The sequence below is a fragment of the Rhinoderma darwinii genome, chromosome 3 (genome assembly GCF_050947455.1).
Source record: "Rhinoderma darwinii isolate aRhiDar2 chromosome 3, aRhiDar2.hap1, whole genome shotgun sequence".
Lineage (NCBI taxonomy): Eukaryota > Metazoa > Chordata > Amphibia > Anura > Rhinodermatidae > Rhinoderma > Rhinoderma darwinii.
The window spans coordinates 147,871,592-147,887,510 of record NC_134689.1 but is presented as its reverse complement, the minus strand read 5'-3'; positions in this window follow the sequence as shown (position 1 = coordinate 147,887,510).

The window sequence follows — 15,919 nt, the reverse complement described above, 5'->3', positions numbered from 1 at the left end:
CAGTGACATGTGCAGATGTCACTGTGCAGGGCCCGGGAGGAAAAGATTAGATGTCCCTATCCCCTTTTTACTTCTATGGGACAGTGTTGTGAGCATGCTCCTTAATGTGCAGTTGGGGGGGGGGGTGCGGAGTTCTCCCCATCAGCTATTGTCAATGGTATGATCATGTGTTATCTGCATCCAACTGAATAATAGATGTCCTATCTTTTATTGTAATTCTGCCCTCTGATGATAATGAGATGACTAATACATATCTATCTATATTATAGACCGTGGCATAGAAATGAAAAAAATAAATAATAATTTTATAAAAAAACAATTTAATGTAAAAAGGTGATTTAAACAATGGGTCATATTCTGATGATAGATTTAATTTAAAGGGAACTTTGCATGACTGAGAAACAGACGTTTGATCCCCCCCGACGCGGTGGTAGCAAGTGCCACTCTCTGACCTGAGCGACAGCTCTAGTGGCCAATCAGGAGACCACTGAGCCGTCACTCAAAGCAGAGGGACGATGTTTTCAGCGTGCAGTGCAGGGGCACTTGCACATCAAGTCCCACCTCAGTGGCACTTGAGATCAGCACAACGGGGGAATTAAACATAATTGCAAATTGCATGACAAGGAAAGAAGGTAATTTAACATGCCCTTCCCATATCGCTCTGTCAGCAGTTTTGAGACCTCAATACTGCCGACATGTTCCCTTTTAAAGTTTTTATATTCATGCAAAGAAGTGGCAACCCAACAACAAACCCAACAACAATGTAAAACTCTTCAGAGTCCGTCAAAAATACCTATAATGCCCCTCAATGGTACAATCAATCTTACAAGTCCAAGATGGAGAGCATGGTCAAAGTGGTGATCCAGTGATTTATAACATTTGAGTATAATTCTTAGAAAATCTTTAGCAGTGGGAAATTACATAATAAAACAGACATTCCACCTGATAGACAGTATAATATTCCAAAAATGTATGTGTGTATACAGCATCAGACTGTTGCTCTATATACACTATGTATCTGGCCTCATGGCTAAGGCTCCATGGCGATATAGGGTTGCCCCCTTCAGTCATGGGGAAATGGCAGCATTACCGTGAATGGCAGCAAGCGATCTTAATGAAGGAAATATTCATGGAGGACTTGTAGCAATTACAAGGATTCCAGCCATGTATGAATTCCTGTGATTGTCGCAAAGCTTTCTCCCCATAGGGAGACATTGAGGTTGTGCACAAGTCGTGGTAAAGCTGCAATTTCTCCGTGACTCACTGACGACACTCAGACAATCAGATTAGTGATTTAACGTAATATTTCTCTGTGTACTATCCACCATTCCAATTTTTCTCTGAAGCTATAGTATCCTTGGGGCTCTTCATACACAATACTGATGAAATATGCCCTCGGGATAGATGCTTGATTTTAACAGCTATCTTAATGGGATGTTTGTTTCTATTGCACAGCTTTCATGGCTTTTATGTCTCCCACAAGAATAATAACTCCTAAGAGCAGATCTTTCAGTCTACTTCCTTCAACCCCTACTTAAGAAACTGCTATCGACCAGGTCAGTATATTAAAGACCTTTTTATATGCAATGAGCTTACAAACCACCAATGAACGATCTGTGGTTTGAATAATCATTTCTGAAGATCTTATTTCCAGTATTGCGATCCTCTTGGTGGAGAACATTATTGTTGACTAGCTATGGCTCTCATAAAAAAACAAACTGTGCAGCGGAAGCTATTGTAAAAGTCATTTTGATCTAACATATCATGTCGCCAATACTGATAATTTTTATGTATGCGTGACCAGAATTGTTTGTAATATTAGGGACTCGCAATCTGATGGGAACCCTTGACACGAGTTGCAAGCTTGCGTATTTTGCCCATAATATCAACTAATACCTCATGTTTATCATGGATATTTATCATTTTCAATATGCAGCCAGGCCTTGCAATGGTTATATTAGTGTGTCAGTACTTTGTGTGGTACACTTAGAAGGTGCTAGGCAGCCCGCCTGATCCAATAGTATAGATGTAACTAATAGGCTTTACGCCAGCATGGTGCACTACATGTAAGGGCGGATTTACACGAACGTGTAATATGTCCGTGCAACGCGCGTGTTTTTCACGCGCGTCGCACGAACTTATGTTAGTCTATGGGGCAGTCAAGACTGTCAATGATTTTTGTGCAGCGTGAGTCTGCTGCGTAAAACTCACGACAGGTCCTATATTTCTGCATTTTTCGTGCATCACGCACCCATTGAAGTCACCACACTTCCGTGGGACGCGCGTGATTCGCACAACAGCAGTCAAAAGTATGTTTGCAAACAGAAAAGCACCACATGCTTTTCTGTTTACAAACATACAGAGTGTCATAATGATGGCGGCTGCGCGAAAATCACGCTGCCGCGCATCATATGGTGATGACACACGGAGCCAAAAAGCACACGCTCGTGTAAATCCGCCCTAAGGCCTTATTTACACGAGCGTGTGCGTTTTGCGCACGCAAAAAAATGCAGCGTTTTGCGTGCGCAAAAGGCACTTGACAGCTCCGTGTGTGATCAGTGTATGATGCGCGGCTGCGTGATTTTCGCGCAGCCGCCATCATAGAGATGAGGCTAGTCGACGTCAGTCACTGTCCAGGGTGCTGAAAGAGTTAACTGATCGGCAGTAACTCTTTCAGCACCCTCGACAGTGAATTCCGATCACCATATCGAGTAACCTGTTTAAAAAAAAAGAGGTTCGTACTTACCGAGAACTTCCTGGCCGTTGACTTGGTGACGCGTCCTTGGTGACGCGCCTCTCTTGACATCTGGCCCCACCTCCCTGGATGACGCGGCAGTCCATGTGACCGATGCAGCCTGTGCTTGGCTTGTGATTGGCTGCAGCTGTCACTTGGACTGAATTGTCATCCCTGGAGGTTAGACTGGAGGAAGAAGCCGGGAGTTATCGGTAAGTCAGAACTTTTTTTTTTTTTACACGTTCACGTATATTGGGATCGGAAGTCACTGTCTAGGGTGCTGAAACAGTTTAACTCTTTCAGCACCCTGGACAGTGACTATCTCCTGCCGGGTTCGGTCAAAACGAGTTTGGCCGAACCCGGTGAAGTTCGGTTCGCTCATCTCTAAGACACTCCGTTCGGATGTTTGTAAACAGAAAAGCACGTGGTGCTTTTCTGTTTACATTCAGTTTGACAGCTCTTGCGCGAATTACGCAGTTCGCACGGAAGTGCTTCCGTGCGACCTTCGTGGTTTTCACGCACCCATTGACTTCAATGGGTGCGTGATGCGCGAAAAACGCAGATTTTTAGAACATGTCGTGAGTTTTTTTCAGCGTACTCACGCTGAGCAAAACTCATGGACTGTCTGCATGCCCCCATAGACTTGTATAGGTCCGTGCGACCCGCGTGAAAAGCACGCGAGTCGCACGGACGTATATCACGTTCGTGTAAATGAGGCCTTAGGCCTCATTTACACTAACGTAATATACGCGCGTGCGACGCGCGTGCTTTGCACGCATGTCGTACGCACCTATATTAGTCAATGGGGCAGTTTAGACGATGCGTGAATTGCGCTCAGCGCGTGTGCGCAGAAAAAAACTCACGACATGTTCTATAATCGTGCGTTTTTCGCACACTCACGCACCCATTGAAGTCAATGGGTGCGTGAAAACCACGCATGCCGCACGGAAGCACTTCCGTGCGAACTGCGTGATTCACGCAAGAGCTGTCAAACTCCTGAATGTAAACAGAAAAGCACCACGTGCTTTTCTGTTTACAAACATCCAAACGGAGTGTCAAATTCGAGATGAGCGCACCGAACTTCACCGGGTTCGCCCAAACTCGTTTTGACCGAAACCGGTAAAAAATGTTCGGGTACACGACGTCAGGAGACAGTCACTGTCCACGGTGCTGAAAGCGTTAAACTGGTTCAGCACCATGGACAGTGACTTCCGCTCCGAAAATCCATGAACCTGTAAAAAAAAAAAGACGTTCTGACTTACCGATAACTCCGGTCCGACCTCCCGGGATTACAGTTCAGTCCAAGTGACAGCTGCAGCCAATCACAGGCCAAGCACAGGCTGCAGCCAATCACAGGCTGCAGCGGTCTCATGGACTGCGGCGTCATCCTGGGAGGTGGGGCCGGATGACAAGAGAGGGACGCGTCACCAAGGCAACGGCCGGGAGCCCGGACTGGGGGAAGCAGGAAGTTCTTGGTAAGTATGAAAGTCTTTTTTTATTCACAGGTTGCTGTATATTGTGTACGGCATTCACTGTCGAGGGTGCTGAAAGAGTTACTGCCGATCAGTTAGCTCTTTCAGCACCTTGGACAGTGACGGGCGTCGACTAGCCTCATCTCTATGATGGCGGCTGCGCGAAAATCACGCAGCCGCGCATCATACACGGATGACACACGGAGCTGCCAAGTGCCTTTTGCGCGCGCAAAACGCAGCGTTTTTTGCGCGCGCAAAACGCACACGCTCGTGTAAATCAGGCCTTACTGTGTGACTTGCACACTTATAGAAGCTATATCTGTGTGCAGTGATAATACTAAGGGTATGTGCACACGGTAGCAGGCTTTTACGTCTGAAAAGACAGACTGTTTTCAGGTGAAAACAGCTGCCTCGTTTCAGTCGTAAATGCTCCTCCTCGCATTTTGCGAGGCTTCTCTGACAGCCGTAAATTTTGAGCTGTGCTTCATTGAGTTCAATGAAGAACGGCTCAAATTACGTCTGAAAGAAGTGTCCTGCACTTCTTTTGACGAGGCTGTATTTTTACGCGTCGTCGTTTGACAGCTGTCAAACGACGACGCGTAAATGACAGGTTGTCTGCACAGTACGTCAGCAAACCCATTCAAATGAATGGGCAGATGTTTGCCGACGTATTGTAGCCCTATTTTCAGACGTAAAACGAGGCATAATACGCCTCGTTTACATCTGAAAATAGGTCGTGTGAACCCAGCCTTAGCAGCCACCTCCTCATGAATAGTAGGTGTGAGAGTGGATGTTCATTATATATGGCACCTGAGCAATCACCCTCTATGTAGCATTGTGGTTTGTCTGCATCCTGTTGGATGACCTTGTATCAGTAAAAAAAACTCGTAAAAAAACTCTGTGTGAACATACCCTTACTATGGCCTTTTTCAGTGATTATAAATAAATATAGTTAGTTTTTCAGTGATTTGCGTGACCAATGAAGATCAACAATAGTTTTTAAATTTATCATTGATCTTTAACCCTATTTACCTTGGGCAATTATTTCTTGAAAATAAGTAAAATATGACTATAACTGGACATTGTAAATGGGCCTTATATGGCATATTAAGAACATTTTTGGACCATTTGAGCATACTCTACCCTCCTTTACAACAAAAATTCACTTCATATGGAGATATGTCAAGTGTCACAGGATGTATCAGACACAAATTTATCAAAATAGCACGTGACATGATAAATTTCACTCTTTCCTATAACCCCTCATGGCCATGATAAATTTCACTCTTTCCTATAAACCTCATGGGCAGTATACAAATACAGAGTTTTGCATTATGAAGTTTTTAATCTATTTGGCACATATCCTCCTCATAGCCACATCCTTGTTTTAGATACTTTTTGCTGTGTTTTCGGACATATTCATCACTAGAAGAAATGCTTCTATGAGAGAATTCCTCCATACACATAGAATGTCAGGGGCCCTCCGGGCTATTGCCTGGGGGACACATGGTCGCACGGCCCCCATAAGGTATTAATAAAATGTGTTTTTTGCTTGGTATGTTTTTTCTCCCCCCCCCCCTTTCCCTCTTTTCTCCATTTGTTATTTTATATTAGAATGGTACTTACCATCCTGATGTCCCCCGGGTAAGCTGTGCTGGTGGCACGAGCCGGTTTCCAGATGTTTCTGTCTCTGGGCAGTTTTGAGATGGTCCCAGCTGATTGGACCTAGGTCAGCTGTGCAGTTGCATGAGCAGGTTCTGGCAATTTCTATCTCCAGGCAGATTTGGTGAAGGCCAGCTGATTGGTCACTGATAAAATCCTAAAGGCGGGAAAATTGGACATAAACGGAGCAGTTCGTCGTGGTCAAGCATCCAGTTTTGAAGATTGGACAGTCGCCATGGATGTCCTGCTGATGGAGCTGATCAGAAGAGCGGAGTCGGAAGGAGGAGAAGACTGGCTGAGGCAATGCCTAGCAGCAGCGCCTTCGAGGGAGGACGCAGGAAGAAGCGAACTTACTGTGCTGGAAGACGACATAGAGGAAGCGGTGTCTCCTGCTGGGTCGTCGCTCGAGGTGCCGTCATCAGCTGCAGCTAAGAGGAGGAAGTCTGCAGCAGAGTCATCGCTGAGGGTGGAGCGCAGTTCGGGATGTGCGCTCCAGGTGTCGGAGCTTGAGAGAAGGCGGCCGACCACGTCATCAAGGAAGGCGGGGCACAGTGCCGGAAGTGCGCCACAAGTGCCGGCGCCATTGGCTAACCCACCGGCCAGAAAGTTAGTCAGTAGAGAACGGGAGACAGCATGTTGGTCGGCTATCCCCTCCTGCTCCAAGGATTGTTTGGAGGACACAGCTGAAGCGCCAGCCTCACTGGTTTTAGAGGCGGTGCAGGACTTTTCTTCAGAGCTGCAACCGAGGAAGCGGAGCCGGAAGACTAGGGTGGTTTATTCTCCACCCCCGCCTGTAATGGCAGGAAGGAGGTGAAGGGAACAAGTGAGCCCTAATCTACCCACCGCCCTGTCCCTGCCTACTTGCAACGACCCGCCCTAGGCGACGGGGTACAACTTGGCGGCGGTCCCTACGCTGTCTAAGTGCAAGGGAGTACAAACAGGGAACACGCAAGGGAAGGGGCAGTAGCCCACGGAACGCCGCGAGGGAACGGAGCGGTGAATGAGTCAGTCAGGATCAGGATGTAGTGGAGTATACCAACGAGAGCACGGAGCAGGAAGCAAGCCAGGGGCGAAGCAGGATAAGCGGAACTGAAGCAAGGCAGAAGCACGGCAGAAGCAGGCTGGAGCAAGGCAGCAGTGGGGCCAGGAATCCAAGAAGAATAACAAGCACTGAGGAAGAGAACACGGCAGGTATAAATGGACAGGGGGCGGAGCTAACTCCGACTGACCAGGCCGCGATAGGCTCTCCCACTCCTGAGCCTGCCACCCTGGTTGGTGGGAGCTGGTGTCAGTCTAAGAGGTCTGGCCTCAGGTGTCGACTGATTAATCGCGGGAGTATACACAGACGTAGTACCTGGCAGATCCTTTACAGTACGCCCCCTTTTATGAGGGGCCACCGGACCCTTACTAAGAGGACCCGGTTTAGTGGGGAAGAGAAGGTGGAACCTCCTGATCAATACCCCAGCGTGAACATCACGAGCAGGTACCCAAGTCCTCTCCTCCGGCCCGTATCCTCTCCAATGGACCAGGTACTGGAGGGAGCCCTGGATCATCCTACTGTCCATAATCTTGGCCACCTCGAATTCCACCCCCTCAGGGGTGAGAACGGGAACAGGAGGTTTCCTCGAGGGGGACCAGGACGGGGAGCAGCGTTTAAGGAGGGAGGCATGGAAGACGTCATGTATGCGAAAGGATGGGGGCAGCTCCAGACGGAAGGATACAGGGTTGAGGACTTCAATGATCTTATAAGGTCCAATAAATCGGGGAGCAAACTTCCTGGATGGGACCTTAAGGCGCAAGTTCCTGGACGACAACCAGACCAGATCCCCGACGACAAACCGGGGGTTAGCAGAACGTCTACTATCAGCCTGAATCTTTTGTACGCTCTGGGACGCCTCTAGGTTCTTCTGAACCTGGGCCCAGACTGTGCACAGTTCCCGATGAACGTCCTCTACCTCGGGATTATTGGAACAACCAGGAGAAACGGAGGAGAACCTTGGGTTAAACCCGAAATTACAGAAAAATGGGGAGACCCCTGACGAGTTACTGACCCGGTTATTCAGGGAAAATTCGGCAAGGGGAAGGAATGAGACCCAATCAAATTGACAGTCAGAGATGAAACACCTTAAATATTGTTCCAGGGATTGGTTAGTCCTTTCCGTTTGGCCATTAGTTACATAGTTACATAGTTACATAGTTACATAGTTAGTACGGCTGAAAAAAGACACATGTCCATCAAGTCCAACCAAGGGAAGGGAAAAGGGAAGGAAAAATTTCTACACATAGGAGCTAATATTTTTTTGTTCTAGGAAATTATCTAACCCTTTTTTAAAGCCATCTACTGTCCCTGCTGTGACCAGCTCCTGCGGTAGGCTATTCCATAAATTCACCGTTCTTACTGTAAAGAAGCCTTGTCGCCTCTGCAGCTTGAACCTTTTTTTCTCCAGACGGAGGGAGTGCCCCCTTGTTTTTTGAGGGGGTTTTACAAGGAACAGGATATCACCATATTTTTTGTATGTGCCATTAATATATTTATATAAGTTAATCATGTCCCCCCTTAGTCGTCTTTTTTCAAGGCTAAATAGGTTTAATTCTTTCAATCTTTTCTCATAACTTAAATTCTCCATGCCCCTTATTAGCTTCGTTGCTCTTCTTTGTATTTTTTCCAACTCCAGGGCATCCTTTCTATGAACTGGAGCCCAGAACTGAACTGCATATTCTAGATGGGGCCTCACTAATGCTTTGTAAAGTGGCAATATTACATCTCTGTCCCGCGAGTCCATGCCTCTTTTAATACACGACAATATCTTGCTGGCCTTTGAAGCAGCTGATTGACACTGCATGCTGTTATTGAGTTTATGATTTACAAGAACACCCAGATCCTTCTCAACAAGTGAATCCGCCAGTGTAGCTCCCCCTAGGACATATGATGCATGCAGGTTGTTGGTACCCAGATGCATAACTTTACATTTATCTACATTAAACTTCATCTGCCAAGTGGACGCCCAAACACTTAGTTTGTTTAAATCTGCCTGTAATTCATGAACATCTTCCATAGTCTGAACTATATTACATAGCTTGGTGTCATCTGCAAAAATAGAAATAGTGCTATTAATCCCATCCTCTATATCATTAATAAATAAGTTGAATAATAGTGGTCCCAGCACTGAACCCTGGGGTACACCACTTATAACCGGTGACCATTCAGAGAAGGAATCATTGACCACAACTCTCTGGATACGGTCCTTGAGCCAATTCTCAATCCAATTACAAACTATATTTTCTAAACCTATAGTCCGTAATTTACCCATTAGGCGTCTATGGGGGACAGTGTCAAATGCCTTTGCAAAGTCCAAAAACACTAAATCCACAGCGGCCCCTCTGTCTAGACTTCTGCTTACCTCTTCATAAAAACAGATTAGGTTAGTTTGACAACTTCTGTCCTTAGTAAAACCATGCTGGCTGTCACTTATAATGCTATTTATTGTCACATAATCCTGTATATAGTCCCTCAATAGCCCCTCAAACATTTTCCCCACGATGGATGTTAAGCTTACTGGTCTATAATTACCCGGGGAAGACCTAGAGCCCTTTTTGAAAATAGGCACCACATTTGCCCTGCGCCAGTCCCTTGGCACTATACCAGTCACTAGAGATTCTCTGAATATTATGAAAAGGGGGACAGAAATAACTGAACTAAGCTCTTTAAGAATTCTAGGGTGTAACCCATCTGGTCCCGGAGCCTTGTGCACATTTATTTTATTTAATTTAGCTTGGACCATCTCTACATTCATCCAATTCAGTATATCAGCCGATATATTAACAGCACTGGCACCGGCTACATCAGCTGCTCTTTCTTCAGTTGTATATACAGAGCTAAAGAACCCATTTAGTAACTCTGCCTTCTCTTGATCCCCTGTGATCAACTCCCCATTACCATTATCTAGGGGTCCTACATGTTCAGACCTTGGCTTTTTTGCATTTATATGCTTGAAGAATTTTTTAGGATTTGTTTTACTATCCTTGGCCACCTGCCTTTCATTTTGTATTTTTGCTAATTTTATTACATTTTTACAGATTTTATTAAGCTCTTTATATTTTACAAAGGCTACAGCTGTACCCTCAGATTTGTATTTTTTAAATGCCCTTTTTTTGTCATGTATTGCCCCTTTCACAGAAGGTGTAAGCCATGTGGGGTTTAATTTGAGTCGTTTATACTTATTACCTGTAGGAATAAATTTTGCACTATAATAACTCAAAGTAGATTTGAAAATCTCCCATTTATCATTTGTTCCATTATTTGACATTAGTTCTTCCCAGTCCATATCCTGAATTGCAGCCCTCATCCTGGGGAAATTGGCTTTCTTAAAATTAAATGTTTTTGCCCTCCCAGCCTGCGTTTGTTTTTTACAGTATAGGTAAAATGTAACTATATTGTGATCACTGTTACCGAGGTTTTCACGAACATTGACATTCCCAACAAGATCTGCATTATTAGAAATGACCAGATCCAACAGAGCTTCACCTCTAGTCGGGTCTTCCACAAACTGGCCCATAAAATTTTCCTGCAACAGGTTGAGGAAATGTCTCCCCTTTGCAGTTGAAGCCGAACCATGACACCAATTAATATCCCGGAAATTAAAATCTCCCATTATCACTACAGTACCCGTCTGTGCAGCCCGCTCCATCTGTTTATATAGCTGAACTTCCATCTCCTCAGTTATATTGGGGGGTCTATAGATTACACCAAAAGTAATTTTTTCAGTGTTTACCTCCCTTTCTAGTTCCACCCACAAGGTTTCAACCTCCTCACAGTCTTCACCCACTATTGTCTCTTTCACACTCGCCTTCATATCACTTCTCACATACAGACATACACCACCACCTTTCCTATTTGTCCTGTCTTTACGAAAAAGTGTAAAACCCTGTAGATTTACAGCCCAGTCACGTGAAGAGTCCAGCCATGTTTCAGCAACACCAACTATATCTATATTTTCTTCCAGTATCAAGGCCTCCAGCTCCCCCATTTTACTTGCTAGACTTCTGGCATTTGTGAACATACACTTTAATTTGCCTGTCAGTTTTTCACTTTTATTATCAGAAATGTGATTTGACATTAATCGGTCCTTTTTATTTACACTGATGTTTTGTAACGAAAGGATCTCCTTATCCTGTTGTCTAGTCCTCTCCCCACATTCTGTTTCTCCCCCCACCAATATAGTCTGACCCCTCTCTAACCTGGCTACCCCTTTATTTTCTACATTGACCTCCCTCCTCAGCCCTAGTTTAAATACTCCGCCACCCCAGCTAGAATTCTCTCCCCCAGCACAGCGGACCCCCTTCCATTTAGGTGCAAATCATCTGCAGAATACAGTTTGTACCCCAATGAAAAGTCAGCCCAGTGCTCTAGGAACCCAAATCCTTCTCCTCTACACCAAGACTTCAGCCATGCATTTAACTCCCTAAGCTCCCGCTGTCTTTCCTGTGATGCGCATGGCACAGGCAGTATTCCTGAGAATACAACCTTGGAGGTCCTTCCCTTCAGCTTGTAGCCTAGTTCTTTAAAATTATTCTTAAGGCTCCTCCACCTACCATTTATTCTGTCGTTGGTACCGACATGGACCACGACAGCTGGATCATCACCAGCCCCTCCCAGCAATTTGTCCACCCGTTCCACCACATGCCGAACCCTGGCACCAGGGAGACAGCAAACCATTCGGTTGAGGTGGTCTTGGCGACAAATAATTCTATCCGTCTTCCTGATTATAGAATCCCCTACGACTATCAATTGTCTTGGCTTACCTGCATTACCATCCCGCCGACTACTAGCTGGGCTGTTCTCCCGGCTGTTAGGGAGATCAGTATCCACTAGGGCTGCCATTTCTGAGACTGACACCCTCGCATCATCACCCAACTTGGCAATTTTGCCTGGAATGTCAGAAACCGGATCGGCCTTCCTTGTCTTTGACCCCTTTCTACTGCCCCTAACTACATTAACCCAGCTACTTACCTGATCCTGCTCACCCATGTCTTCACCCTCCAGTTGTAACCCACTAACTGCATGCTCTGTGAGCAGCAAGCTCCGTTCAAAATTGTCTATCCTCCTCAGTGTTGCATTCTGCTCCTCCAGATCTCTAATACGAGCTTCCAGGTGGAAGGCGGAGGAGAAGGACAGATCAATCTCCAACTTTTACAAAAAGCTCTCCAAAATAAGGAAACAAATTGTACCCCTCTGTCAGAAACGATATTGACTAGGGCCCCATGGAGACGCAGCATGTGTTTAACAAACAAAGAAGCTAACGTCTTGGCGTTAGGTCGTTTCTTAAGGGGCACAAAGTGGCACATCTTGCTGAAGCGGTCTACTACCACCCACACCACCGACTTGCCCTGAGATGGAGGCAAATCGGTGATAAAATCCATGGAGATATGGGTCCAAGGTCTCTGGGGAATGGGCAAGGAACGTAGTAAGCCCGCAGGTCGGGACCTAGGGGTCTTGGACCTAGCACAAACCTCACAAGCGGCGACGTAAGCCCTAACGTCTTTAGGCAACCCAGGCCACCAATAGTTTCTGGTAATGAGGTGTTTGGTACCCAAGATGCCAGGATGACCAGATAGTGCGGAGTCATGGTTTTCCCTGAGTAACCTTAGCCGGTATTGCAGGGGGACAAACAGTTTGTCCCCAGGGAGGTTCCCGGGAGCTGAACCTTGATCAGCCGCGATGTCAGAAGCTAAATCAGAATCAGTGGCAGAAACGATTATACCAGGGGGTAAAATACAAGCAGGATCCTTCTCGGAAGGAGGATTGGCCATGAAACTACGTGACAGTGCATCAGCCTTAATATTTTTGGACCCAGCCCTATAGGTAACCAAGAAATTAAATCTGGTAAAGAATAGTGCCCAACGAGCTTGTCTAATATTAAGCCTCCGGGCAGATTCTAGGAAAACCAGATTCTTGTGGTCAGTAAGGACCGTTACCTGGTGTCTGGCCCCCTCCAGGAAGTGACGCCACTCTTCAAAAGCCCATTTAATGGCTAAAAGTTCGCGGTTGCCAATATCATAGTTACTCTCCGTAGGCGAAAACTTCCTAGAGAAGTAAGCACAGGGGCGGAGATGGGTGAGGGAGCTGGTACCCTGGGACAAGACGGCCCCCACTCCCACCTCGGATGCGTCAACCTCCACAATAAATGGCTCCCTTTGGTTGGGCTAAACCAGCACGGGGGCCGAGATAAAGCACTTCTTGAGGGTCTCAAAAGCCTGGACGGCCTCAGGGGGCCAATGGAGGACATCAGCACCCTTGCGAGTAAGGTCCGTAAGAGGCTTAGCGACGACCGAGAAGTTGGCCATAAATCTCCTGTAATAGTTAGCGAACCCCAAAAAACACTGTAGCGCCTTCAGGGAGGCAGGTTGGACCCATTCCGCCACAGCCTGAACCTTGGCAGGGTCCATGCTGAATTCATGAGGAGTGAGGATTTGACCTAAAAATGGTATCTCCTGTACCCCAAACACACATTTTTCGTTCTTCGCAAACAGATTATTTTCCCGGAGGACCTGGAGGACCTTCCTGACATGCTCCACGTGGGAGGACCAGTCCTTGGAAAACACCAGTATGTCATCAAGGTACACTACAAGAAAATTACCCAGGTAATCTCTCAGGATTTCATTAATAAAATTCTGGAAGACGGCAGGGGCATTACACAACCCAAAGGGCATGACCAGGTATTCGAAATGACCTTCGGGTGTGTTGAACGCAGTTTTCCACTCATCCCCCTCTTTGATGCTGATAAGGTTATATGCCCCCCGTAGATCGAACTTAGAAAACCATTGGGCCCCCTGAACCTGATTAAAAAGATCCGGAATCAAAGGAAGGGGATACTGGTTCCTTACGGTGACCTTATTCAGGTTCCGATAATCAATGCACGGCCTAAGACCACCATCCTTCTTCCCCACGAAGAAGAAGCCAGCACCTACAGGAGAAGTCGAGGGGCGAATGAAACCCTTGGCCAGGCATTCTTGGATATACTCCCTCATAGCTTCACGTTCAGGACATGAAAGATTAAATATCCTACCCTTAGGAAGCTTGGCACCAAGCACCAAATCGATGGCGCAATCGTAATCTCTATGAGGGGGCAACACCTCGGAGGCCTCCTTAGAAAACACATCAGCGAAGTCCTGAACAAACTCAGGAAGCGTGTTTACCTCCTTCCGGGGAGAAATAGAGTTAACCGAAAGACATGACATCAGGCATTCACTACCCCATTTGGTGAGATCCCCAGTATTCCAATCAAACGTGGGATTATGCAGCTGCAACCAGGGAAGACCTAATACCAGATCGGACGATAATCCCTGCATCACCAGTACAGAGCACTGCTCCAAATGCATGGAGCCAACAAGGAGTTCAAAAACAGGAGTATGCTGAGTAAAATAACCATTAGCAAGAGGAGTGGAGTCGATACCACTACCGGGATAGGATAAGGCAAATCAATAAAAGGCATTTTTAGAGTCATAGCAAATTCCACAGACATGATATTAGCAGATGAGCCAGAATCCACGAAGGCACTGCCCGTGGCAGACCGGCAAGCAAACGAGACCTGAAAGGGAAGCAAAATTTTATTGCGTTTCATATTAACGGGAAATACCTGTGCGCCCAAGTGACCTCCCCGATGATCACTTAGGCGCGGAAGTTTTCCGGCTGTTTATTCTTGCGCCTGGGACAGGTGTTCAGTAGATGCTTGTCGTCCCCACAATAGAAGCAGAGACCTTTCTTCCTGTGAAACTCTCTACGTTGTCGAGGGGACATGGAGGCCCCGAGTTGCATAGGTACCTCCGAGTCCTCCGTGGAAGAGAGAGGAGACGGGACCTCGGGGGAAATCGCAGGGAAGTCAGAGGGGAACACATTGAAACGTTCAAGCTGACGTTCCCTGAGACGTCGGTCAAGTCGTACTGCTAGGGCCATAACCTGGTCTAGGGAGTCAGAAGAGGGGTAGCTAACCAGCAGATCCTTCAGGGCGTCAGATAATCCTAACCTAAACTGGCACCTTAGGGCCGGGTCGTTCCACCGAGAAGCTACGCACCACTTTCTAAAATCAGAACAGTATTCCTCAACAGGTCTCCTACCCTGACGTAAGGTCACCAGCTGACTCTCGGCTAAGGCAGTCCTGTCAGTCTCGTCGTAAATGAGTCCGAGGGCAGAGAAAAAACGATCAACGGAGGAAAGTTCAGGGGCGTCAGGAGCCAAGGAGAAGGCCCACTCTTGGGGCCCTTCCTGGAGTCGGGATATAATGATACCCACCCGCTGGTTCTCGGAACCTGAGGAGTGAGGTTTTAGGTGGAAATAAAGTCTGCAACTCTCCCGGAAGGAGAGAAAAGTCTTACGGTCCCCTGAGAACCGGTCAGGTAACTTGAGGTCGGGTTCTAGAGGTGAGGTGAGGGGTACTACTAAGGCAGCGTCACCCTGGTTGACCCTCTGAGCCAGGGCCTGGACCTGTAGGGAGAGGCCCTGCATCTGCTGAGTCAGGGTCTCAAGGGGGTCCATGATAGCGTCAGCGTAGGAGAAATGGTAGACTAGGTATGGGCTTGTTATTATGTAATGGCAGGAAGGAGGTGAAGGGAACAAGTGAGCCCTAATCTACCCACCGCCCTGTCCCTGCCTACTTGCAACGACCCGCCCTAGGCGACGGGGTACAACTTGGCGGCGGTCCCTATGCTGTCTAAGTGCAAGGGAGTACAAACAGGGAACACGCAAGGGAAGGGGCAGTAGCCCACGGAACGCCGCGAGGAAACGGAGCGGCGAATGAGTCAGTCAGGATCAGGATGTAGTGGAGTATACCAACGAGAGCACGGAGCAGGAAGCAAGCCAGGGGCAAAGCGAAGCAGGATAAGCGGAACTAAAGCAAGGCAGAAGCACGGCAGAAGCAGGCTGGAGCAAGGCAGCAGTGGGGCCAGGAATCCAAGAAGAATAACAAGCACTGAGGAAGAGAACACGGCAGGTATAAATGGACAGGGGGCGGAGCTAACTCCGACTGACCAGGCCGCGATAGGCTCTCCCACTCCT